This window comes from Monodon monoceros, unplaced genomic scaffold (genome assembly GCF_005190385.1).
Source record: "Monodon monoceros isolate NGI ecotype Baffin Bay Population unplaced genomic scaffold, NGI_Narwhal_1 Super_Scaffold_20, whole genome shotgun sequence".
NCBI classification, from domain to species: Eukaryota; Metazoa; Chordata; class Mammalia; order Artiodactyla; family Monodontidae; genus Monodon; species Monodon monoceros.
In genome coordinates, this window is record NW_021703777.1 from 18,730,470 (window position 1) to 18,757,051 (window position 26,582).

General features: G+C 38.3%; 1 pseudogene; it reads left to right on the plus strand.

The window, feature by feature from the left end:
* Positions 1-63: 63 nt before the first annotated feature.
* LOC114903073 lies at positions 64-25,946 on the plus strand (annotated as a pseudogene).
* The last annotated feature ends 636 nt before the right edge of the window (positions 25,947-26,582 follow it).

The window sequence follows — 26,582 nt, forward strand, 5'->3', positions numbered from 1 at the left end:
TGTGGCTTCAGCGGTGTGGCCTGCAAGGAATAGGAGCTCAAACTAGGAGGCAGGTGAGCCTCTATGGAGGCCTTTTTAGCAAAAGGAGACCACGCAAGGTATGTCCCTGACTTAGGGAGACTGCCATTGGCTCCAAATTCTGCTGCCCAATTCACAACCCTAGGATTGTTTTGTGGTAATTAGTCAGACAGTACATTCAGTAAATATGTATCCTGCTCTTTTTATATGCCAGACACTGTGATAGGTAATTTGTGTGGGGTGGGGAATTGAAAAGGGCCCTTGCCAGTAGTAAAGCCTAGTCCAGTAGAACTGTCATAAAGATATGAGCTCTGAGAGGCCAGTGTATTGCCTCAGGAAGGGACTGTTAACAACAGCCTCCTGAGCACAGGCAGAGCTAGTTGCTAAGGCAGATTTGGGAAGTTGGTCCCTGGCCAGATGGCACACAGCAAGGCAGGGATGCCAAGACCTGTGGGTGAAGAAGAGGGCCTGCTTGAGGCAAGAATAGGAAACCATGTCCAGGTATGCTCACTTCCAATGCCGCAGCGTTCTTTCCCACATATTGCAAACAGAGGTACAGTTCCCACCATTATTTGGACTCACTTCTCAGGTATTTTTTTAAAAAAAGAAAAAAAATACCTTTGAACCAAGCTCAGAGACTTAAAAAGTCAGCACGATAGAAAAGTTTTATGAAACAGGAAATTAAGGCACACTTTTCAGGCACACCCTTCAGTCTGCTACAAGTCTAGGACACCTCCTAACTGAGGTATGTGTGGTAAAAAAAAAAAGTTATGAATCATAATCACTTTATAACACATCTTATTATCATCATGTGCCTTTAATGCGTGTGTCTGGTTCCACGCTGTTGCAACACAGACACATCTTCTTAATCAAAGTTAAACCCTACTCTAAGGAAAACCAGACAGCAGCATATTAACTAGAGACTAGTTATGTCCACGTAGCTGGCCTACTGATAGAGCCAAATCATCTTTTTTATTTAGATATTTTCAGGTGTCCTACTATCTGCTACTGGTGATTTTTTTTATTCTGTTAGATTGCCCAAGCAGTCCTTGATTATATTACCTCTTGCATCAGATCACCTTAGACATGAAATTTACATTTTCAAAAAGTTACTGCAATTCCTGGATGCTGACTTTGACAATGTCCTCTATTTATGGAGAAAAAGAGAAAAAAAAAAAAAAAACCTTGGCAAAAAAAAACTTACTGTCTACCAAACGTTGTATTTCCCCTTCTTTAGTATACTTCTCTCTGCAAAGCATCTGTCTAGGTAGAGACTCCATTTCCCGGCCTGCACCTGCTTGCATCTGAGTGGGTCCATGAGACTAGTTCTGGTCAATGGGCTGTGGGCTGAAGTGTTTCATCATTTTCCAGCTAAGGCCGTTAAGCAGCAGATATGCATTCTCTAGCCCATGGGCTGCCATCCTATAGCTGGATTCAGAGGCTTCTAGGGTCCTGGAGGAGGTGTAACCTCAAATGGAAAGAGCTCAGTGCCTAAACTACCACATAGAGAAATGCTGCCCACATACTAGAAATCTGCATTGGACTTTACATGAAGAAAAAATAAACTCTTAGTGTTGCTCCATTGAAATGTGGGGATATGTCCGTTAGGGGAGCTAGTATCACCAAATTAGCACACAAAATTTATGTTTATTTATTTATGTTAGTTCAAAAAGTAAAATCCAGAATTATTGTGTATCTGTTATATAACTACAAGAAGACTAAAAATATTATTTTTTTAAACACATGAGCATCAAACCTTGTTTTTTTATAAAGAACTATTGATTTGCCAGTTGTGTTTCGAACACCTGTTCTGTGCAAGGTACTGTGCTGCTAGATAATGCATAAATGTATAAAGGAGTCAAGATTTAGTCCTTTCGTTCAAGGATCTCAAAGTCTTGTTATACAAGAGTTGTACATATTTTATCTCTGCAAACATTTAGGTGTAAGGTGCTACTTCATCAAAACTAATTATGAACATAAATATGTATGAGAAAAGAAACTGTTGAGGATTTGGAGTCATCTATGCATTCAAATGCTCCAAGTCACAGCTTACCTCCATTGGTACAAATTATCGTAAATGAATAAATGAATAATGTTTTAGTTTGCTATTAAGTGCTCTGCTAGATCTAGAAGCTTTTTTTTTTTAAAGAAAATAAATAAAGATATTTCATTTTGTATCCTGTTTTGAGAATAACCAGCTTTTGAAATTTTCGACTTTCCTTTGGTTCTTGGATGAATTACTATCATTTTGACTTTAAGAGCTGAATAGTAACTTCCAGTTTCAACTCTTCTGAGACATGCACTTCGTTCAGAGTAGTTGATGGCAGACAGCAGCATGTCTGACCTATTCTCACCTGAGATGAGGGAGCATAGTGCTGAAGGACCTTGTAGACAGCCAATCCTGGCAGAGCCATGAATACGTATGAGAATTCGATTTATTATCTTTAAGCTAATTCCTATGACATGCACTTTTAACATGTTCTACCCTATTCACTATAGAGTCTCTATGAAATATATATTCAACATGGATTTTATTTGAGGTTTAAACTAAAAGTGCTTCTTATTGTTTATCTTTTGGATTGCTCTTGAAATTTTATTGAGCCTTGTTTTTTTCCAGAAGATAGTTTTACTCATTTAGGAAAGTTATTTTTCAAAGAACATAAAAAATTGTTATACCAAATGTATTCAGGAATAAATTTTTTTTTTTCTCCGTCAGGGACCAATCTATAACTAATGGAATTGTATGCTAAGTTTAATATGGAGAGGATATATTTTATGTAAAATTTGGCAAGACTATGGGCAATCATTATTAATTTGGATTTAATAAACATATTTTTATATTTGTTTTATTTGTATTTATACCTTCATCTCATATGCCAGTTCTGGGCACACAGTAAATGCTCAACAAATTTTGCTGAGTGAATTTAAAAAGTCTATTGTCATCCAATATATGAGGCACTAGAGTAAGTACCACAGCCCCTACTCTCAGGGATATTTTAATATTACTAATATAGATATAAAAATATATTTTTATATCTATATATTATATCTATCTATATATCTATATCTATATATACATACACACAAACTGGAGAGAAATCTTATAGCCCTTTCTCCTAGATAGTTTGAATTCTAATTTTATTATTAATTAAAAAATTATGAATAGATTAATGGTGTCAAGTCATAAATGTTCACATTTAAAATAACTATATACGTTGTATTATATTGATAATCTAAGAACTATTCATGCTGTAAAACTTTATGTATTCTGGCTTTTCTAAACTCAGAATAGTTGACCTGAAATGAGCTGAAGTTTACACTTGAAGTGCTTTGAGAACAACTTCAAGACCAACATCAAATGACTTAGCAATTAAACTAAAGATACCATGTTGTGGAAGACCTGATAAATCAATTTAGGACAAACTTTCTCAAGCCCTCTAAAAGCACATTTGCATATACAAAATCAATATAGTAACTAGAAATGAGTTTCACTCTTTAAAGCCAGGAGAAATTTAACCTTACCCCAAGTAAGTTTTGCCCATTATCGATTGGAAATTCATGAATTTGCAAGTAAACATTCTACTAAAAAAGAATCTTGCACTCAGTCTAGCCATCTTCCCATTTACTTCTAATTAGTGGGGTTTTATTTTGCTAGTATTCATGGTTATTGGAAATCCTATATTCAATAGGCATTTATTGAACACTTATGCATATCAGACACTGGGAATACAGTAGGAAAATATCAAGGTCTCTCCATTCATAAACCTTACATTCCAGTGAGGAGAGACAGATGATTAAAAGTAACAATTAAAAACAATTACACATACAGGTGAACGAAGCGGTAAAAATCACGTACAGTGGTAACAACAGTGGAAGGAGTGGTTGGCAAAGTGGTGTTACTGTTGTGGACAGATTGTTTAGGGAAGACCTCTCTGAGAAGGTAGTATTTCAAGAGATTCAAATGAAGTAAGGACAGTATCTATGCAGCTATCTGGAAAGGGAGTGTTCCAGGTTGAAGAAACCACGTGTGCAAAGGCCCTGATGTAAGAGTCTGACATTTTTAAAGAACTGTCAAAGGAGGTCAGTGTAGCTGGTGCACAATGAACTAGAGAGAGTGGTACAAGATGAGGTCAGAGAGATGATGTAGGGTCAGATCATATAGGGCCTCGTAGAACATAAAAAACTTATAAACATTATTCTGGTGAAATAAGCAGTATTTTATTAGGAAAGGGATAGGATATGATTTAAACTTAAAGAAGATCCTCAATCTTTTGTAAGAACTGACCCTGGATGCAGTGGTTGGAAGGGAGCAGGGGTGGAAATGGGAGCACCAAGTAAGAGACTATTGTCACAATCCAGGCTAGAAATAAGGTACTTTGGATTATCGAGTTTAGAAGGAAGTAGTGAAAGCTATCCTATTCCAAATATATCTTAAAGCAGAGCTAACAGATTTGCTGATGGATTGGATAGACTTTGTAGGAAAATAAAAAAGAGTCGAGAACTCCAAGGTTTGGGGTCTGAGCAAAAAAAAAAAAAAGATGGTGTTACCATTTCCTGACAGAGGTAACATTGGAAATGAAGAGCATATATGTTAACTTTGAGATGCATGTTATATGTGGACGTGGAGATGGCATATAGGGAATTGTATATACGCATCTGGACTTGAGAGGAAAGAGCCAGGCTGGTGAGTAGTCGTGGCATTTTAGTAGTTCTTTTTTTTTTTTTTTTTTTTTGCGGTACGCGGGCCTCTCACTGTTGTGGCCTCTGCCGTTGCGGAGCACAGGCTCCGGACGCGCAGGCTCAGTGGCCATGGCTCATGGGCCCAGCCGCTCCGCGGCATGTGGGATCTTCCCGGACCGGGGCACGAACCCGTGTCCTCTGCATCGGCAGGCGGACTCTCAACCACTGCGCCACCAGGGAAGCCCTTTAGTAGTTCTTTATTTTAGTTAGGCGGTAGGGAGAAGAGGAGGGACCAGAAAGGAGTAGCTTCTGGGGTAGAAATGTGGTATCTCTGAGGTCAAGCAAACGAAGTGTCAACAATGCTGAAGATTTGAGTATAACGATAACTGAGAATTGACTACTGGTTTTGACAGAAGGTGAGTTCACTGGTGATTTTAAGAAAGCAGTCTTTATACCTATCTAAAATAGCACCTCATCAGTCTCTGCCTCTTTATACTAACTTAGCCCCTTTTTTATATTTATAATTACTTGACAGTATATGTGCCGGTATGCTATGTCTGTGATGTGTTTGTCTGTCTTCCTGAAAGTAGATGACATGACCCTCGAGGGAGGGGAATATGTCTTGTTCCCATTTGAATCTCCATGGTTAACAGCTGATTATTGAAAGAATGGGCTTACAATGCTAGCCCAGGTTAGTTTTTCTTATTTTCTCAGCAGTTGAAATAAGCATTTCAAGGGGGTTGGGGGTGGGAGGATTAAGTGAATGTGGTCAAAAGGTACAGATGTCCAGAAATAAGATAAATAAGCTCTGGGGATGTAATGTAAAACATGGTGACTATAGTTAGTAACACTATCATATATTTGAAATTTGCTAAGAGAGTAGATCTTAAAAGTTCTCATCACAAGGGAAAAAATTGTAACTATGTGAGGTGATGGATGTTAACTAATCTTATGATGGTAATCATTTTGCATTTGTAGAGAAAAATAGAAATTCATGTTTAGATTTTTTTTTAATTACAAAAATCAACTTTAAAAGAGTAAAAAGAATTGACTCAGACCTCCAGGATGAGAAATGGGATGGGAATTCAGGAATTCCATTTTCATGTGAGGTGTGTCTCTCACATGTCCCCATTGTAAGAATAATTATGTGTGTAAATCCAGGAGAGGGCACAGTGTTACTCATACCTCCTCTTTCTTCAAATACACAAAGAGTTCTATTGTTTGAAACATTTGAATGACTCCCTAGTGATAAATTAGGCCAGACATTAGCAATTTTGAGGGAGGAAGTGGGTAGAATTTGGGTGATGGTTGTTTAGAAGCAGACCCTCAAAAGAGATTCCTTCTCTCTTTCAGGGTGTGCCTGAGGTCCAGCCCACAGGAGTGTAAACAGTCAGGGAAATTGTGCTAGATAGGCTTTCAGGTGCCTGTCCTGCCCACTCCCATCTTAGATAAAATGCCCCAGCCACGGCACCTGCTGAGTGATCATCAATTCACAGGTTCAATTGCTGTCATCACAGAGGATTGGACCAGGGTCGGTGAATATCTAACTAGAGAACATCTAAGGACCAGTGACCTTAACTTCCCAAAACTAATTTGCAAAGTAAGCTAGGCTAAACAGATACTCTCTTGGAAGAACATGACTTAAAAATTCAGAGGAAAGTTGGGGGTGGTTGTTTGAATGAAAGGTCTTGCAGACTGGAACTGAGATGGCCACTAGCAAATGATTCATGTGCAAGGTGGGTAAACAGATGAAGCCATTCAGGCCAGAGGGACCATCGTTCAGATTCTGCAGGAGTGAAGGGAGGAGAGAGAGACAGAGACAAAGAGATTCCTAAATCTGTTTTCCTTTTTGTTCTAAGGCCTGGTTGTTTAAATTTTTTCTGGGTTTATGAGACCCCTCAATATCTTGACAACAAATCCTGTTTTCTAGAGCTGGTTTGAGATTTCTGTACCTTACAAACCCCAAAACGCCTCACTGAATCATACGAGGGGTAGAAAAGAGCAGCTAAGATTGTGACTTCATGCCCTCTGTGAGTTTTCAAAAGTTGACACCTGATTGTGATGGTTCCTCAAAAAATGACTATAAGGGATTCCCTGGTGGCGCAGTGGTTGAGAGTCCGCCTGCCGATGCAGGGGACACAGGTTCGTGCCCCGGTCCGGGAAGATCCCACATGCCGCGGAGCGGCTGGGCCCGTGAGCCATGGCCGCTGAGCCTGCGCGTCTGGAGCCTGTGCTCCGCAACGGGAGAGACCACAACAGTGAGAGGCCCGCGTACCGCAAAAAAAAAAAAAAAATGACTATAAGATGCTCCCATCCTTGCCCATCCCAGTTGTTTCTATAGCACACTCAATACCAAAAATAAAAAGAGTGAAAAAAGTATATGCGGGGGAGGGGTGGATAGGGGTGGGGGAGGGGGAGGGGGGGATAGGGGTGGGGGAGGGGGAGAGAGAGAGAGACAGAGGCAGAGACTGACTCTGCCTGAAGAGTCTTGGTAAGTGCGAAGGTTTTTAATTGAATATGCTCTATGCCTGTTTCCATGTCACATTCAGGTTATAAGCTATGCTGCAATAAAAATGTAAAGATCTCAGTAACTTAACACAGCTTGATGTTCTCTGCAGGCTTGGGCCACCCTCCAGGGCAGTCATCCTCCGTGTGCTGGCTCAGCATTCCAGCCTGCTTCAATCAGTCAGAAGCACCCATATCAGCATTTCACAGTCACCCAGCAGGAGAGGAGAGCCCTGGAGAGCTGAGTTCCAGCAATCAAATGCTTCTGCCCAGAAGTGGCACTCACAAATGACTACATTTGACTGGAACTCCTCATTTGGCCACACCTTATTTCAAGGGGGCACAGGTATGTGATCCTCCCACATGTTCAAAATCAGAGGGAGGCCAAATATTTATAAAGGGTAATAATGCCATCAGCAGTTCTAAATAATCTAACCCACGTGGGACTTCCATGCTACTGTTTGATAGCTAGTGACTAGGACAAACATCTTAGCTCTTTTTTACATGCCAAGATACTCCTGCGTGCCTGTGGCTACTGACCTGCTTCTTGTATTGAACCTTTCCTATTCTGCCACATGACCTCCACTGGACTGAATCAGTTATACTCCACTTGGCTCGATTTTGATCTTACTACATCTTCCCTAGGGCCTGCGGTCCTACACCCAATCCTGGTGTCACTACCACTTCTTGTAATCTTGCCAGCTCCCTCTTAGGCCAAGGCTTGGTTTCTCCCTCACTCTCAATACTCTAGTGCCTTTGTAGATGGGTATTGTTGGGCGATCACTGGCAGTTGTTAATATTATACAAACCAGACTGGAAAGAAATGCCCTCTTAATGTGTCTTAGCTACAAATAGAAGCATTAACTTCTTTTCTAATTTTCAAAGATGTGAGCAGATTATTTAAAAATATGAATGTGTCTATATATAGATATACAGTATATAGAGAGTTGATTTTTTTGAGTCACTGCCTTTTATAAGAAGTTAATATCACCAGTTTAACACTATGCAAACTTATTATACTGCGTAAATGCCGAGTGGTTTCTGAGAATGCCTCATTTTGGTACTATTTTGACACAACAAAACAAATTTTTTTCTTCTTACTTTATTAGTCCTGCAATATGATGAGTAGCCTCTTGTGTCAACCTGACTAGGCTACAATACCCAGTTATTTAACCACACACTAGTCCAGGTCACGCTGTGAAGGTATTTCGTAGATGTGGTAACATCTACAATCAATTGACTTTGAGGGGATTACCCTTGGTAACGTGGATGGGCCTCATCCAGTCAGTTGAAGGCCTTAGGAGCAAAAGCTGAGGTTTCCTGGAGAAGAAAGAATTCTACTTCATGACTGTAGGGTCAGTTCCTGCCTGTTTCAAGCCAGCCAGTTTGCCCTACTGATTTCAGACTCATCAGTGTGAGCCAGTTCTTTATACAAATCTCTTAATATACACATACACATGTAAAGATACATATATATGTATCTCCTTCTGGTTCTCTTTCAAATCCTGACTGGTACCTACAATATATATACTTTTTCTAATTCAAGGTCAGTAGTTATTCTAAATATCATGAAAGAATGTCTCTTTCTGTATCTATATCTCTCAGTCTCTCTGTCAATCTGTCTCTTTCTCACACATGTGGATGCACACACACACACACACACAAAAAAAAAAAAAAACACATCACATAGGACCAAATTATATATTTATTAAAAAGTAAAGTTTCTGATTTAATTCTGTAGTTTCTGTTTCTCTCACTCATGGCCTAAGTGAAGAATTTCTATTAGCAACTTCCCAGGTAATTCTAATGGATAGGCAGTATCTAAGGTTGGGGTGCCTAGCTGTAGAGCCTGAGATGAAGATTCGTATAAAAGTGATTTATTAAAGAATGTTCCAAGGAAAAACCACAGAAAATTATGTCAAGTGACAGGGAAGGGAAGGAAGCCAGGCAAGAGACTAGTGTTGAGCAAAGACCCAGGGGTGGTAACTTGGTTCAGTCCTGCAGGGGACCTCTGCAGACTTATAAGTCACACCTCCAAGCTGTCCCCATCAGGGACCAGAGAGCTGAGTATTTTACCCAGTAGTCACTGGTGGCAACGCAAATTCCTAGGCCCCTTTGGCTCTCTCTGTACTGAGGCAAAGGCGAGGGAAGTCTGAGAACATCACTCCAACGGAGATGCAGGTGAAAACACGCAGGTAGCTGTTGTGCATGAAAATGGAAAAGGTTTGGAGAAGATATGGGTGGGCACTGAGAACATCTGCTACTCAGGATTGAAAGCCACTAGGATAGAAGCATGGTGCAAGGAAAACAACCACACCTCATTGAGGGTATGCAGATTTAACAATTATATCTTTTCTCTCATATCACTTCAAATTAGTCTCCTCTCCACAATGGACTTACCATCTTAGAAGTAAGTATGATGTGATTTCAAGGGCAGATGGTCTCACTCCTTTCCCATTTGCAATCCTCAAATAACACCCCTTCTATTGTATGAAGTTCTTAAGTCTCAGAATACAGCATTTAGTCCCTTTATGGATAGACTAATGTGAAAATATTCCTAAGACAGGAAATACATTGGCTCAACTTAGAACTGCAAATTGTCCTAAGTGTTTGTGGCTAGGTTCTCTGTCCAACCTAGGAAGGAATTGGGTATATGCTGAATGTGTTATCTGTTCAGAAGCCTCATCTCAAATCTGATTCAACCCTATGATTTTACATGAATCATGGGGGCATAGTTCCATGCATCAGGATTGGGTGCATGATACCCTCTTCCCCTATAAGATTCCTTTCTTTGGAGAATTAGATTCAGTCTTTCCCTGGAAGATAGATGAAATTTATACTAAGGCATTTTCAGCAGCCATATTACTCTACCTTATAGATCAGAAAAGCAGAGAAAGGTTTTAGAGAAAGAATTATGAATCAGACATGCAGAGAAGAGCAGAGATGAAAGACAGAAGAAAGACTGCTAGTATTCCATTTCCTGATTCCACTATGTTCCTGAGGCCCGGCTGCATGATGGCTCCTGGGCACCATGAGACCCCATGCATTCTTTTTTTTTTCCAAGTAGTCATTTATTTATTTATTTATTTATTTTTAACTTTTTATTTTATATTGGCGTATAGCTGATTAACAATGTTGATAGTTTCAGATGCACAGCAAAGCCACTCAGCCATACATATACACGTCCCCAATGCATTCTTATCATTCATTCCTGTTTTGCACTGAAGTTGTGCTGAATTTCAGTTACATGCCACCAAAGAGTAATAAATAACAAGGGGATACAAAGAGTAACACATTTTCTCAGCTATGAACTCTACCTGGGAGAAATCCTGGGTAGAGTTCGGGGAGGTCCCTTATCTCTAAGCGTCTGGCTGCATGTGGGGTGACCTAGAGGATAAGGTGGTGAAATGCATAGCCCTGCAGACATAAGAAGGCTTTCCAGAGGTTACCCAGGTAGGAATATTTTCAGAGGTCCATTTTCCAGATCCTCAAAGTTCATACTTAGTCTTTCTTAAAACTAATCTGTTAGAGTGTCTCCTGGGACCTACCACTTCTTTTCCATATCTCTCTTCGCAGACCCCTCTGTCTTCCCCTCACTCATCTGAAATCAGTATGGTGTGTTATCCCAAGACATTTCTGGGGTGCCAAACAAAGAAAATTTGAGAAGTGACACTGGGAGAATCACAAGATGGTAAAGCTAGAAAAGCATCAGCAAAAACATTGGAGAGAAAAGTGCCCTTTCTTATCTAGGGGAGAGTCTGATGGCTAGGATCCTGCAACTTTATCTCCCCCAAATCATGTATTACTTATATATCTTAGAATTCAGAAGCGAAGTGATAGTGGGAATGCATATTTATATGTTTATTGTGATTGAAAACAATCAGGGTTTTTTTTTCCCCTCACAGAAAAGCCTAATTTAGATTATTGGTTTCACAATTAAGAACCAGATATTTTCCCTCTAAATTAAATAAGTTTAGTTTGCTGCTCTAATGTTTTGATGAAAAATATTTAACACACAAATGCAATATACAATTTTCTAGAACTTATAATCATGTTTAACTATTAAGCCTTCAATATAAAACTGTAGTTAACAACTAAAAATATAATTTTTAAAAATTATTTTAGGAGATACTTGAGCAAAAACTGTGAATACCTCTAGATAAGCAAAATATATTCACCAGACTAAAGCACTATGACCAAGAGAAGCCAACCAAACCCATCTTTTCTTTTCATTCTCCTGAATACCTCATGACCCTAAGACTGAAACACTTTGATTAATTAGCCAAAGCCCCAAGGAATAAAAGCATAAACTAATTTTTTGTTTTGATATGTGAGAGAGAAGAGAGAATGCAAGTATACTAAGTCTAAAAGGTGATAGTTTTCAATACTCAAGGGAAAAGGTATAAAAGTAATGAACTTGACTTGTTTTATAATTCTGCATAATATTCATATAGAACTTTTATAGTACTCTACAGTTAAAATAGTTCCTATATATTTATTTCACTTTATTCTCATACTATTTTAGTGGATATTTTTATCTTAAGTCATCTAAAAGCAAAGACTGAGATGGTGATTCTTTTCAAATGATTTATTGAAAAAGTACCCTCAGAGGGAAGAGATATGGGAACATATGTATAACTGATTCACTTTGTTATAAAGCAGAAACTAACACACCATTGTAAAGCAGTTATACTCCAATAAAGATGTTAAAAAAGAAAAAAAAGAAAAGTGCCCTCAGGAGAAGGGGGCATGAGGGAAGTGGGACAGAATGGGAAATACAAACTAAGCAAGAAGGCGGTTTCAACGGAGGTTCATGTCATTAAGCTTCAGTCTATTCCCACTGAAAAGCTTTGAGCACGAACTGCTCCACAGAGTTGGACCCCGTTGTTGCAAGAGGTTGACCTATTGTACCCGTCAGGCATTGGTCAAGATCTCCGGGGACAGGTGGAGGTTCCTGTATGACCAATACTCCGGGGGCAGTTCTCTGGAGAAGGGGGTCATTGTCAATCAATACTCATAGCAGATAGGGGATGGGTGATCTGGATGGTCAAGAGGATCTGGGGGGAGCGCCAACATCTCCAGTTTTCTATTTTAGAAATAAGGAAACCCAGGCTCAGAATGGTCAAGTATCTTGCTCCAGGGTTCTACAGGAGTAAATGATGGCATTATGGCATAAGTTCAGGGCTTTTGACAGTAAAGCCAGACAGTGAATTTCAGATCTTTCCCATGTCCAGTGTATACAATCTATGGAGTTAAACAATCTGATATGAAATCAGACTCTGACATTTATTAGCTATGTCCCTGGATATATAGCCTTCAGATATATGACCTTAGGCAGGTTACTTAGCATTTATGAGTCTCAACCTCTTAACCTGAAAAATGTGAACAATAATAACTACCACGGTATTCTGAGGATTTTTATTTAAAAGTATAAAGCACCTGTCATTGTGCCTTACATAGTGTATATGCTCCACAATATCCATTTCCTTTCATTTTCTCTTTTACTTATGAGTAGGCACATTAAAGTAATATAGAAACTATATTGTATAACACATAAATAATATATTGGATAACACACAAATATATACACATCACTAAGCAGGAACATTGTCAAAATGATTAGATTTTCTAGAGAGCCTTTCTAGTCCAAGTTGCTACCACAAAAGCTTTAAAATTGACCACTACAACTTGTTGTTTGAGTCTGTATAATTTAAAAAAATCCTCTGTTTGAGTCTGTATAATTTTAAAAAATCTATTGATGTATAACATACTAACAGATAAGTGGAAAAGTGTACAGTTTAATAATTATTGTAAAGTAAATACACTTGTGTAACCATGACAGATGCAAGAAATAGAACATTACCAGCAGCCCAGAAACACCACCCTCCATCTTGGACCCCTTCCCAATTATTAATCCCTTCCTTCTTCCTAAAGGTAACCAATCTTAGGGTTTACAATACCATGGATAAGTTCTTTGCCAGTTTAAAGTTTATGCAAATGGAATCGAACAATATTAGCACGATGTTTCTGCCTTCTTTCACTCAACTTACCTGTTTTTTGTGTGTGTAACAGTGTTTTTAAAATTTTCATTGCTGAATAGTATTACCATGTATGTATACTTATTTAAATATTTTATTGTTGATGAACATTTTGGTTATTGCCAGTTTGGGACTATTAGCAATAATGCTGCAGTGAATATTACTGAAATTTTCATTTGGTGCACATGTGTGCATTTCTTCTGGGTATAAAAGATAGCAGTTAAATTGTGGGATTATGAACTATGTTTATGATTAACTTGAGTAAATACTGATAAACAGCTTTCCAAAGTGCAATAACAATTTACACTCTGCTCCTCAGCAATTTATAGTAGCTCGTTGCTCCATATTCTTACCAACTCTTGATTTTTTTGTCTTTTGTTTTCGCTTTTACCGTTCTCGTGGCATACCATTACACAACTACGGAAGTTATGTTTTTACCTTCCATTTCCCTGATATCTAATGATATTGAGCACCTTTTCATGTGACTTTTCAAGTCTTTTGCCATGTTACTATCACCTTGTCTTTTTCTTACTGATTTTTAGAACCTCTGTCTATAGTTTGAATATCACTCTTCTGTTAGTTGTATCTTCTCTCCCTCTGTAACTTACTTTTTGCTCTCTTGATGGTGTCTTTTGATAAAGAGAAATTCTTAATTTGGGCTAGTTCAATTTTGTCAATCTTTTCCCTGATGGTCAGCATATTTTATGTTTTCAGAAATCTTTGCTTATCCCACAGTTATAAAGATATTTTCTTTGTTATCTTCTAGATACTTTCTTCTTTTACATTTCACATTTTGTTCTATACCCCTCTAGAATTGACTTTTATTTGTTGTGTGAGATGGTAGTTGAGCTTTGTTTTTTCCATATGGATATACAACTAACAGAACACTATTTATTGAAAAGACTGCCCTTTTGCCACTGTTATGCAGTGCCACATTAGACATAAATCAAGTATTCGTATTCATTCAGGTCTGTTTCTGCACACTGTGTTCTGATCCGTTAGCCTATTCATCCGTCCTTGCACCGATACCGCACTTTTTTGTTGTAGCTCTTTTGACATCGAATTAGAAATTCAAAATATTATTATTATTATTATTATTATTATTGTGTGTGTGTGGTATGCGGGCCTCTCACTGTTGTGGCCTCTCCCGTTGCGGAGCACAGGCTCCGGACGCGCAGGCTCAGCGGCCATGGCTCACGGGCCCAGCTGCTCCGCGGCATGTGGGATCTTCCCGGACCGAGGCACGAACCCGTGTCCCCTGCATCAGCAGGCGGACTCTCAACCACTGCGCCACCAGGGAAGCCCCTCAAAATTATTTTGACATTGAATAGAACAGGTCGCCCCTATTTGTTTCTCTTCAATGTTGCCTTGGTTATTTGCATTTCAGTATATATTTCTACAAAAATCCATGGAAACTTTAATTAGGATTGCACTCAATTTTTAAATTAATTTTTGTTTAAATCTTTATAATATTTAGTCCTCCAATCCATGAACATGGTATAATTCTTCATTTATCTAGAAATTTAATTTCTGTCAGTATGGCTTAATATTTTTTGGGAAGAGACATTGTACATATATCCTTAGATTTTAAAAAACTAGATGTTTGAAAATTTTTGGTAACCATGTGTACTTTAAAGGAAGAATTAACTGACTTGGAATTTGATTGATTTGCTGGGAAAGCCAAAGTCTTCAGGCTGATTTCATTTGCATATAGGCGTATGTAATAAGGCTAGGCGAATGTACCAATTTCCTGGGATATATTATTTTAATTTTCTATAGTAATAACTTTGATGAATTACAATTCAGTATTAGTTCAACACTATGAAAGGTCTCCAGAAAAATGGCTATTGGAAGAATACTTCACATATTCAGTCTATTATATTCAATGTATTTTAAGTCAGAATATATTCAGGTAATAAATTGTGTCTAGAATTTAGTGTAAGGAAGATAGTCATTTATGTAATTAAATGATATACCACGTATATTAGTCAGGAAACAAGTAGCAAACTTAATTTGAGTACTTTGAAGAAAGTTTAAGAAGGAAACTCTTTTTTTCCCCCCTCGGCAATGAAAACATGGAGTAGGAACCACTGGACCGCCAAAGAATTCCCAGGAAACTCTTTACAGTAATGTAGGCCGTATGTGTGTTCTAGTGTAAAGACAGCAACAGAAAGCATTATTACCACTCTTCTACCTAAAAAGACAAAAAGAGAGCGGGCTCCCTGAAGGTTCTGTGACCAGAGCAGGCACACAGCCAGCTCACATAAACCCCACAGGCATGGAGTTCTCCTTGCTCATTTTCTCCTTCCAGTAGTCCTATGGGCCTGACCCCATCAAAAGCCAAATATCAAAAGAGCATTTGATGCAGTTTACACATTCCAGTTTCCAGGAGATACAGCCCAAAGCAAGAAAGATGCAGAATGGCTCCAGAGAGCCAAACAGGAGACATCATATTACTTTTATAAATCCAGAAAAACTTTAAAACCCTATTTTCTTTGACTTCCAGGAAGCTAAACTTTAAACTATTTCATTAACAATAGTACATCTAGACCTTTAACCTATCTTTTCCCCTCTGCTGTGTAGTGCATGCTGTTGGTGTCCCACTAAATTTGCCTTTATCCATTTGTATCCATCACCTTGTTGCTGGATTGTTGACTAATAATAATTCACCATTGTCCCTTTTCCAGAAGTTCCAACAGGGAACTTCTTTCCTAGAAGGCTGACTCCCCCCTCCCTTCCCTCAAGAAGTCAATCAGTGACAGACTGACACAGCAGTACAGTGGCTGGTCCACTTGCCATAAAGTGGAACTAACTCTGTGGTGCAATTTGTGCTTTGAAATTTCCCCCAAGGGATCAGATTGAAGCTAGTGTCTAACTAGGACTACATTATTCATTAGTTTGTTCCACTCCCTTATCCTGTTTCCCTCCCTCTCCTCTCCTGAGAGAACTTCCTCAATAAATCACTGGAACAAGAATCCTTGTCTTGGGAGATCAGCTCTGTGCTTTGTGACCACCTAGAGGGGTGGGATAGGGAGGGTGGGAGGGAGGGAGACAAAAGAGGGAAGAGATATGGGAAGATACGTATAACTGATTCACTCTGTTATAACGCAGAAACTAACACACCATTGTAAAGCAATTATACTCCAATAAAGATGTTAAAAATAATAATAAATATTAAAAAAATCAATGAATATGTGAATGAATGAAGGGCTGAGTGAATGAATGAAGATGGTAGAGCTACAGCTTTGTTGCAGTAGACACCACCACGGGGATAAAACCTCCAAGCAATACGGGGAGGAAAGAATCTCAGAATGGGACCTGAGATGGACTAATCCAATATAAAATGGGTATTAATGTATCATCTTTACCTGTCGACATCCCTAGGCTGAAGAAGTCCACATTATAAGGATCACTCAAGATGCTTTCCATGTCCTTGCAGGAAGACAAACAACTTGAACCCGGTCTTTGACCAAAGACCTGTGACCCAGTTTAGAAAATAATATTCTAGTGTGTTTATACTTACTGATGAGGCTGTCATCATTTTTTCAAATTTCCTCACAGTGGTATAAGATTAATGAGCTAAACATTTTACAGCTTGATGTGAAAGAAACTCATATGTATAAACTATTACTGTCATGTTTATAATCCAGAATGATTTGATGAAGTAGTATATTTAGATACCTAAATGATAATGAATAGTTTGTGTTGAGTTTTTAATTTATTTGGTTGATTTGTTGAATTTTAAATTAATTTGAGTTAAAAAAAAAAAAAAAAAGAATCCCTGTCTTAGGCTCTACCTCTAAGATACCTGGCCAAGTCTGTTCTGTAATATGATACATATGTGTACCATTTTATATGCTTATGAAGGCTTTGGTGGTATCTTTGATCCTTTATTTTAAAATAGCTAGCATTCATTAAGCACTGAAAAATAGATTGGCACTTTAATAAGCACTTTACATGCATTTTAAAATTGTATCATCTCAGCAAACCAAAAAAGGAACAGTCATAATTCTCATCTTATAAGTGAAGGTATGCTTAAAGATTAAGGTATATCCTGAGGACACACGATAGTAAATGGCAAAGCTGATATTCAAAACTAATCTATTCAACTCAAAAAGCCAAACTCCTGGGCTTCCCTGGTGGTGCAGTTGTTGAGAGTCCGTCTGCTGATGCAGGGGACACGGGTTCGTGCCCCGGTCCGGGAAGATCCCACATGCCGTGGGGCGGCTGGGCCCGTGAGCCATGGCCGCTGAGTCTGTGCGTCCGGAGCCTGTGCTCCGCAATGGGAGAGGCCACAGCAGTGAGAGGTCCGCGTACCGAAAAAAAAAAAAAAAACCAAACTCCTAACCACTAAAATATATAGTCCACTTATTAAATTTTTTAAAAAAATCTAATGTTTATTGACAACTCACTAATCACTTTACCTAAATTATGTAATTAAACTCTCATAATATTCTGTAAGGTGGATATGGAAATTATCCTCATTTATAAAAGAGGGAAACTGATAAATAGGCAATATATAAAAGATATACAACCTGAAAATAAAGTTTCCCATCTCCAGATGAGGGCCTCTTTCCTCAGCACCTCACCTAGAGGCATGTGGATGGCCTATATTACCATATCACGTAAGATACAGTCTTTTCCACAATGATTGTAATTGTATGCCTTTCCCACTAAATACTCAAAGGGCAAATAATTATTTCTGTATTTCTAGCACCTCCTACAATGCTGGGCACATAGTAGATGTTCACTAATTTCACATAAATGAATGACTGAAAGAATGAATATGTTCACTCTTGAGGAGAATTCACTCTTGTCTTAGTTCAGGCTGCTACAACAGAATACTATAGACTGGCTGGCTTAAACAACAATTTATTTCTCACAGTTCTGGAGGCTGGGAAGTCCAAGTTCAAGGTGCTAGCAGATCCAGTGTCTGGTGAGGGACTGCTTCCTGGTTTGCAAATGGTTGTCTTATTATATCCTCACATGATAGAGAGCAAAGACAGGGAGCAAGGTCTACTGTGTCATCTTATAGAGGCACTAATCTCATTCATGAGGGCTCCACCCTCATGACCTAGTTACCTCCCAAAGCCCCCACTTCCTAATATCATCACATTGGGGCTTAGGATTTCAACATTTAAATTTTGGAAGACACAAACATTCAGTCCATAACAACTCTTTTAAAAATTATATTAGAATCTACTGTTTGAGGGGTTGTGAGGGAGGACCATTTCACACAATCCACAACATTCTCCCATCTTGCTTCCTCCTTTTGTTTCTTCCCTTCCATTCTATTAGATTCCAAAGCCTGGATGCCTCGTTTGTTTCTCCTTCTATGTCATAGCCCCCTTTCTCCAATGGAGCAGCCCTACCAGATTGCTCTGCCTTCCAGATCACCACCTAGAATTCCAGTGAGCAAGTGTTCTCAATTTTTTAACAAAAGGTAGAAATCCTCTAAATTCTTTTCAGTAAATGCCCCTTTATTTTTTTTATTTAAATCAATTCCAAGATAAGACTGAGTAGAGAAAAATATATCAAACATATCTAAATTTATTTAATAATGTAAAAGTCACAGAGATAGTATTATCGAATTAAAAAAAGAACAGAGCTCAGCCTTAACCATGCCTTAAAAATATCTAACAACTATGGTTAATTTTATATAAAGAGAGAGAAAAAACTTTAAATAAACAGGGAAAATAATTAAGGTTTGGAAGATTCTCTGGCCTGTGGAGTGAGTAGGTAATAATAACTGACTACTTTCATAGGCAGGTGGGATGAAATATACGTGGCAAGATCAAGTTTCTTTTTTCAGTGATAAATAAATTTGGAGAGAAAAAGCATTGAGAGAATAAAACAAGCATCCATGCAGCCAACACCAAGCACAAGAAATAAATCATCACATATACGATGGAAGCCTCCCGTGAACTCTCCCTTATTTCACACCTCTGAATTTGATCTCATTCTTTGGAATGCTTTATATTTCTAGTACATATACATGAATTCCATAAATATATGTACTAGTGTTATTTTGCATATTAAAAAATATAGAAATGCTATTCCACTATATATTCTTTAGCAGCTTGCTTTTCAATATGGTTTCTAAGATTCACTCATGTTCATACATTTAGTTTTAATTTTTTCATTTTAACTACTGTATAGTCTTTTTTGTTATATGAATAAATGTTTATCTAGAATCCCACTAACAGACATTTAATTTTCTTCTTTTTTTTCTTTTCCTGTTAAAACCAATGCTGCTATGAGCATTTTGGTAAGCTTCTCTTTGTATACATGTGTGAATAGTGTATATCTAGTAGTAGAATCACTGGGTTAAAAGGTATGCACATCTTCAATTTTCTTTGATATTCCAAATTGCTTGTTAATGTGGTTGAACCAATTTCCACTCTGCCAGGATTATATGATCTTCATTAACACTTTTAATTTTACCCAATGAGAGGCATGTGAAACTGTATCTCCTTGTGTTTTCAAGTTGCATTTTTCTGAATAAATGTGAAGTTTAGCATCTTTCAGTATGTTTACTGGCTATGTGGTTTCCCTGTGGGTGAAATTTTTGTCATATCTCTAATGGTTTTGTACCATGTCAACTTGGCTAGGTTAGACCTATGTTTCCCAGAATCCCTTTCTCTGTATGGTTCCAGTTTAGAGTTGGCCAAACTGAAAGTTGTATGAGATTTGGAAGGTAGAAGTGAAGCAGCTGGCATCTTGCTTTGAAGTTTATTATGATTTTTGACGTGGTGAGAAATAGATGCAGAGATGTCCGTGGTTTCCACCTTGTCCTTTCTTTTCCCCACCATATTTAACTCCTCTTCATGATTGCTAGCCCTGATGATCAGTCGTGGTCCTAAGCTTCACACTGGATCCAGAAGCAGTGGCCTTCCATAGGCCTCTCCACTAACGTCCCTTTGTGTTCTCACTTCAGCAAATGGGAGCACCTGGCTTCAGGAGTGCTAGTTAGTGAATTGTCTCTGATTCTTCAATTTCTTCCTTTGGATCTTTGTTTTCCAGATTCCCCTACAGTTGTGTAAGTTCTTATTACTCTAATAAGCTTCTCAGGCAAAACAAAACTATAGAAACTGGAAGCAATCAGAAAGTCATGAGAACCTAACAGGCTAAGATCTGAGAGAGAAGAGAGGGACTGAAATTAGCCCAACATCTGGCATAGCTTTTTTGCCAAATATTAAGCATCTTTCCAGATTCTAAGATGAGTATAATAGAAGCAGAGTAGAGGGTAAACCAGGTGAAAGGTGACCAAGAGGCCAAGAAACTAAGCAAAGCTTTAGGCAGTCTCATAGTGCCAGGCTGGAGAGAGAGGGAAGGAGAAAAAAATTAGAGTATGAAGGTTTCCAAGGAGAAGGGGCCCTGGTACAGACTTTAGCTTTTAATTGGATGACTGAATGGGTGCGCTTTATGAGTGATTGCTCACAATAATAGAACAGAATTGACAAAACTGAAGCCCAGGTTTGTACAGACTGTATAATCTGCCCCCACATGCCTTAATAGAGGAACAGAAGCAAAATTAAATCCTTTATAAAGAAAGATATCATCATTCTGGTCCTTAAATTATTTCTAGAAATTTTCATATAAAATATCCTGCACTCAATAAAACTACTGTATATTCAACTGTATAAAAATAAAATTTATACCAAGAAATACATTCTAATGAGCAGAAACCAATAGATTAAAAAAAACAGTAGAAATAAACACACAGGAAATACATATAGTATTGGAGTTTACTTACAGGGTCTTTAAAATAACCGTGATTAAGATATTTAGGAAAATGGAAGAAAAGAATTTTACCAGAAAGTTAAAATTCACAAAAAGAAATCTAAGAAAAATTTAGAACTAAAATATAAAATAATTAAATCTGAGGACTCGGTAGGTGAGTTTAAAGCTGATTAACATGGAGGAAGGAGGATTGGGAAACTGAAGCACCAAGAGAAACAATATGGTAAAACATAGATAAGAGACACATGAAGACATAGTGAAAAGTTATAACATATATGCAATTGATCTCTATTAGGAGCAGAGAGCAAATTGGGAAAGAATCAATATTTGAAGAGATAAATGCTGAAATTTTTGCAAAAGTGATGAAACATCTATAGCCACATATTTAAGAATCACAACAGATCCAGAGCAGGATAGGTACAAAGAATATCACATGTGGAAGCATCATAGGTAAATTTCCTGAAAATCGAAGGGAAAAAATTATTCAAATCAGCTAATAAATATATTAGATATTTTTAAATATAATTTAACAAGTTGAGCCCAAGAGTTACAAAGAAATGCAAAGGACCAAAAACAGCCAAGACATTCTTGAAGAGGAAAATCTCTTGAGGATTTTGAGTGTAGAAAAACATTTTAAAAACAAGACACAAAAAAATGTTGATAAGTAGCATTACATTAAAATGCTGTTCATCAATAGATACCTTTAAGAGAGTGACACAAAGAGTGGAAGAAGGTATTTGCTAACAAATATGACTGGTAAGAAAAAGAAAGACAAATGAATAGAAACATGGATGAGAGATGTTTACTGGCACTTTAAAAGTTTAGACTAACCAAGTGGCCATTGCACATATGAAACTGTTCACCGCATTAATCATCAGGGAAATTCAAATTGTGAGGCTCTTCTATACTCACCAGAATGGTTTAAATTTATAAAGTATCATAAAGCTTTGTTATGGAGAGATGTGGAATAACTGGATTTATCATACAAGGTTGGAAAAGGATTGGTATAAGGACTTTGGAAAAGAATTTAGCATTATGTCTTAATCTTGAATATACATATTCCTGAAGACCAGCAATTTCCCGTCAATAGAATGCATTAAAAGACCTTTTCAAAAATATTCTTGACTATTTTATTTTGTATTAGCCAATAGAAACAACCCAAATGTCTATTAAACACAGAATGGGCGATATGTTTTAAAATTCATTTTATTGAAGTATAGTTGATTTACAATGTTGTCTTAATTTCTGCTGCACTGCAGTGATTCAGTTATGCATAGATATATTCTTTCTCATATGCTTTTCCATTATGATTTATTATAGGATATTGAATATAGTTCCCTGTGCTATACAGTAAGACTTTGCTGTTTATTCTGTATATAATAGTTTGCATCTGCTAATCTCAAACTCCCAATCCCTCCCCACCCCCCTCCCCCTTGGCAACCGTGAGTCTGTTCTCTGTCTGTGAGTCTGTTTCGTAGATAGGTTCATTTGTCTCATATTTTAGATTCCACATATAAGTAATATCGTATGGTATTTATATTTTGCTGTCTGGCTTACTTCACTTAGTATGGTAACTTCTAGGTCCATCCATGTTGCTGCAAATGGCATTATTTCATTCTTTTTTATGGCTGAGTAATACTCTAGTGTGTTTGTGTGTGTGTATCTATCTCACATCTTTAACCAGAATGGGTAAAATTCGATATATTCATACAACAAAATACTTCATAGCAATGAACAAGAATGAACCCTACCTAAATAATAACTCTAAAAAGAAAATACAGACTTCTGCTCAAGACAGATGCACCATGGAGAGCAGGGGTGGGAGGAGGGGAAATAACAAGACCTCACAGTCCCCTGTGCCATGCAACATAATGTGGCAGCACCACTTAAATACATTCTGAAACCAACAGGCCTGAGTGTTTAAAAAAGGCTCCTCAGAACTTCCCTGGTGGTCCAGTGGCTAAGACTCCACACTCCCAATGCAGGGGGCCCAGGTTCGATCCCTGGTCAGGGAACTAGATCCCACATACCACAACTAAGAGCCTGCATGCGGCAATGAAGATCCTGCTTGCTGCAACTAAGACCCGGCACAGCCAAATAAATAAATAAATAAAATAAAGTAAATATTAAAAAAAATAGAAAGGCTCCTCAAATGTTGATTGGGGCTGGATGATTAAGAAGCGGAAGGGGGGGAAGTGCACCCAGCAACTCCCTAAGGCTCTTCTAGCGGCTTCCACGCCGCAACGTGGCAGGACAGATGCCAGCCCCGCCGTTTTCCCTCGGTGGCTCGGAGGGCAACGCTGAGGGAGCTTCATCCTGAGGTCGCAACTGTGAGTAATGGTGGGCAATGTGAAAAATACGATATTAAATTTAAAAAGTATCTATCTGTGGGCAGTCTTTCTGCCAGCACCTGAAACCTGGCATCAAGTGGGAGCTGGCCCTTCTGGAACGTGGGCAGGGCTTTGTGAAAGAGTGGGTGGGGTAGGGGAATTCTGCTTCTATGTGAGTTTGTAGAAAATGGGAAAGAGTGGTGCCTTTGCCCTAACAACAAGAAAATTCTAGATAAACTACAGAATCATAATTTTTCTTAAACCCATCCTAGAGCTGAGATTTTAGGATAGCCAGGTGGCCTGAAATCTGAGGAACGACAGATCCTTTAAGGACAGTAGATCAGTGAGGCTGCTGCTTTCTGATTTAGTTCTATATGCTCCAAGAGAGCATCAGGGAGTTCCTTAGGCAGAAAGCCATATAAATGTTAATTTGCCCCAGGCAAGATCCCTTCTTTCAAAATTTGAGATTGCTCTAAATTTTTGTTTTTCATCTCTGTTCAAAAGATAGTTAAAATTTTTTTTTCTTCAGAATTTATAATTGCTCCAAGTAGGAGACTTGGTTCAATGCAAGCAACCCCATCACTATTAGAAACTTGCAATTACATTTTTATCTTGATTTTTATCAAATAACTTTGTTAAACTTTCTTGCTAGCTTACAGACTTTTTAACATACATTTAATATTTAAAATATACAATGCATAATGTCTGAGAAGAACAATTATAGTCTCTCCTTTTTAATCTTTCTGTATGCCTTAGCTTTTTGTTTCATTTTTATATTATATTGGCGAGAACCTCTGGAAAAAAACGTAAAAATAATCACTGAAAGCAGATGTTCTTGTCTTATTCCTGATCTTAAAAAAAAATTCCGCCCTCACCCACTGCCGACGACCTGTCTTGTTGCCTGCACGCCGTGCCACTGCCTCACAGAAAGGCTTTGATTGCCCGCAGTCCTTCGCCAGATTAGGCCAGTGTCCAGGGCCCTGGTTCCTCATCTCACTCGGGCTTATGCCAAAGATGTAACATCTGGTGCAGACGCCCGACCTTAAGGCTTCAAGGTGTAGACCTTTTAGCCGATGCTGTAACTGTTACTGTGGGGTCCAAGGGAAGGACAGTGATTACTGAGTTGGGGAAGTCCCAAAGTGACAAAAGATGGACTGTTGCAAAGTCCATTGACTTAAAAAATAAATATAAAAATGTTGGCGCTAAACTTGTTCAAGATGTTGCCAGTAACACAAACGGAGAGGCTGGGGATGGCACCACTACTGCTACTGTACTGGCACGCTCTATCTCCAAGGAAGGCTTCGAGAAGGTTAGCAAAGGTGCTAATCCAGTGGAAATCAGGAGAGGTGTGATGTTAGCTGTTGATGCTGTACTTGCTGAACTTAAGAAGCAGTCTAAACCTGTGACAACCCCGAAAGAGATCGCCCAGATTGCTACGATTTCTGCAAATGGAGACAAAGAAATTGGCAACATCATTTCTGATGCGATGAAAAAGGTTGGAAGAAAGGGCGTTATCACAGGAAAGCATGGGAAAACACTGAATGATGAACTAGAAATTATTGAAGGCATGAAGTTTGATAGAGGGTATATCTCTTCATACTTTATTAATACATCAAAATGTGAATTCCAAGTTGCCTATGTTCTTTCGAGTGAAAAGAAAATTTCTAGTGTCCAGTCCATTGTTCCTGCTCTTGAAATTGCCAACGCTCACCGTAAGCCCTGGGTCATAATTGCTGAAGATGTGGATGGAGAAGCTCCAAGTACACTTGTTTTGAATAGGCTGAAAGTTGGTCTTCAGGCTGTAGCAGTCAAAGCTCCACGTTTTGGTGACAATAGAAAGAACCAGCTTAAAGACATGGCTATTGCTACTGGCGGTGCAGTATTGGGAGAAGAAGGACTAACTCTAAATCTTGAAGATGTTCAGCCTCATGACTTAGGAAAAGTTGGAGAGGTCATTGTGACCAAAGGTGACGCCATGCTCTTGAAAGGATAAGGTGACAAGGCTCAAATTGAAAAGCATATTCAAGAAATCCTCGAGCAGTTGGATATCACAACTAGTGAAAATGGAAAGGAAAAAGTGAATGAACGTCCGGCAAAACTCTCAGATGGTGTTGCTGTGCTAAAGTTTGATGGGACAAGTGACGTTGAAGTGAATGAAAAGAAAGACAGAATTACAGATGCCCTTAATGCTACCCGAGCTGCTGTTGAAGAAGGCATTGTTTTGGGAGGGGGCTGTGTCCTGCTTCGGTGCCTTCCAGTCTTGGATTCAATAACTCCAGCTAATGAAGATCAAAAAACTGCTATAGAAATTATTTTAAAAACACTCAAAATTCCTGCAATGACCACTGCTAAGAATGCAGGTATTGAAGGATCACTGATAGTTGAGAACATTTTGCAGAGTTCTTCAGAAGTTGGTTATGATGCTATGCTTGGAGATTTTGTGAATATGGTGGAAAAAGGAATCATTGATCCAACTAAGGTTGTAAGAACTGCATTACTGGATGCTGCTGGAGTGGCCTCTCTGTTAACTACAGCAGAAGTTGTAGTCACAGAAATTCCTAAAGAAGAGAAGGATCCTGGAACAGGCAGAATGCGTGGAATGGGAAGTGCTGTGGGAGGTGGCATGTTCTAATTCCTAGAATAGGGCTTTACCATCATTAATGAGCTGTGAGAGGAAGCCCGAGGCAGCATTCCTCACCAGTAACTTTAAGAGAGGTCTGTTGAAGGAGATGACTGAAGAAAAGGCTGGCTGATGTTTAAGAAAATCACTATAACCATCAGTTACTGGTTTCAGCTGACAACATAGAACGATTTACTGCTGTCATTGCCCATGCCTACTGATAATTTATTTTGTATTTTTGAATAAAGACACTGTTACATTCCTGGTAAATGAGTATAAGAGCCATGTACCAATGTACTGCTTTCAACTTAAATCACTGAGGCATTTTTACTACTATTCTGATAAAATCAGGATTTTAGTGATTGCCATCAACAGATGAGAAGCTAAGAAGCAGCCTTTCTGTGGAGAGTAAGAATAATTGGGTTCAGAGTAGACCAATATCCAATTATGTAACAACCTTTGTGAAATAACAATTGTTTAAAGTTAAAAAATATTCCAAGTTTTCACCATTAAATATTATGTATGCTGCAAAATGTGGTAGATACTATTTATAGTTATGCAAATTTCCTTCAATTCCTAGTTTGCTAAGTTTGTTTATTATCACAAAGAGCGTACTGAATTTTATTAAATATTTGATCTTCATCTACT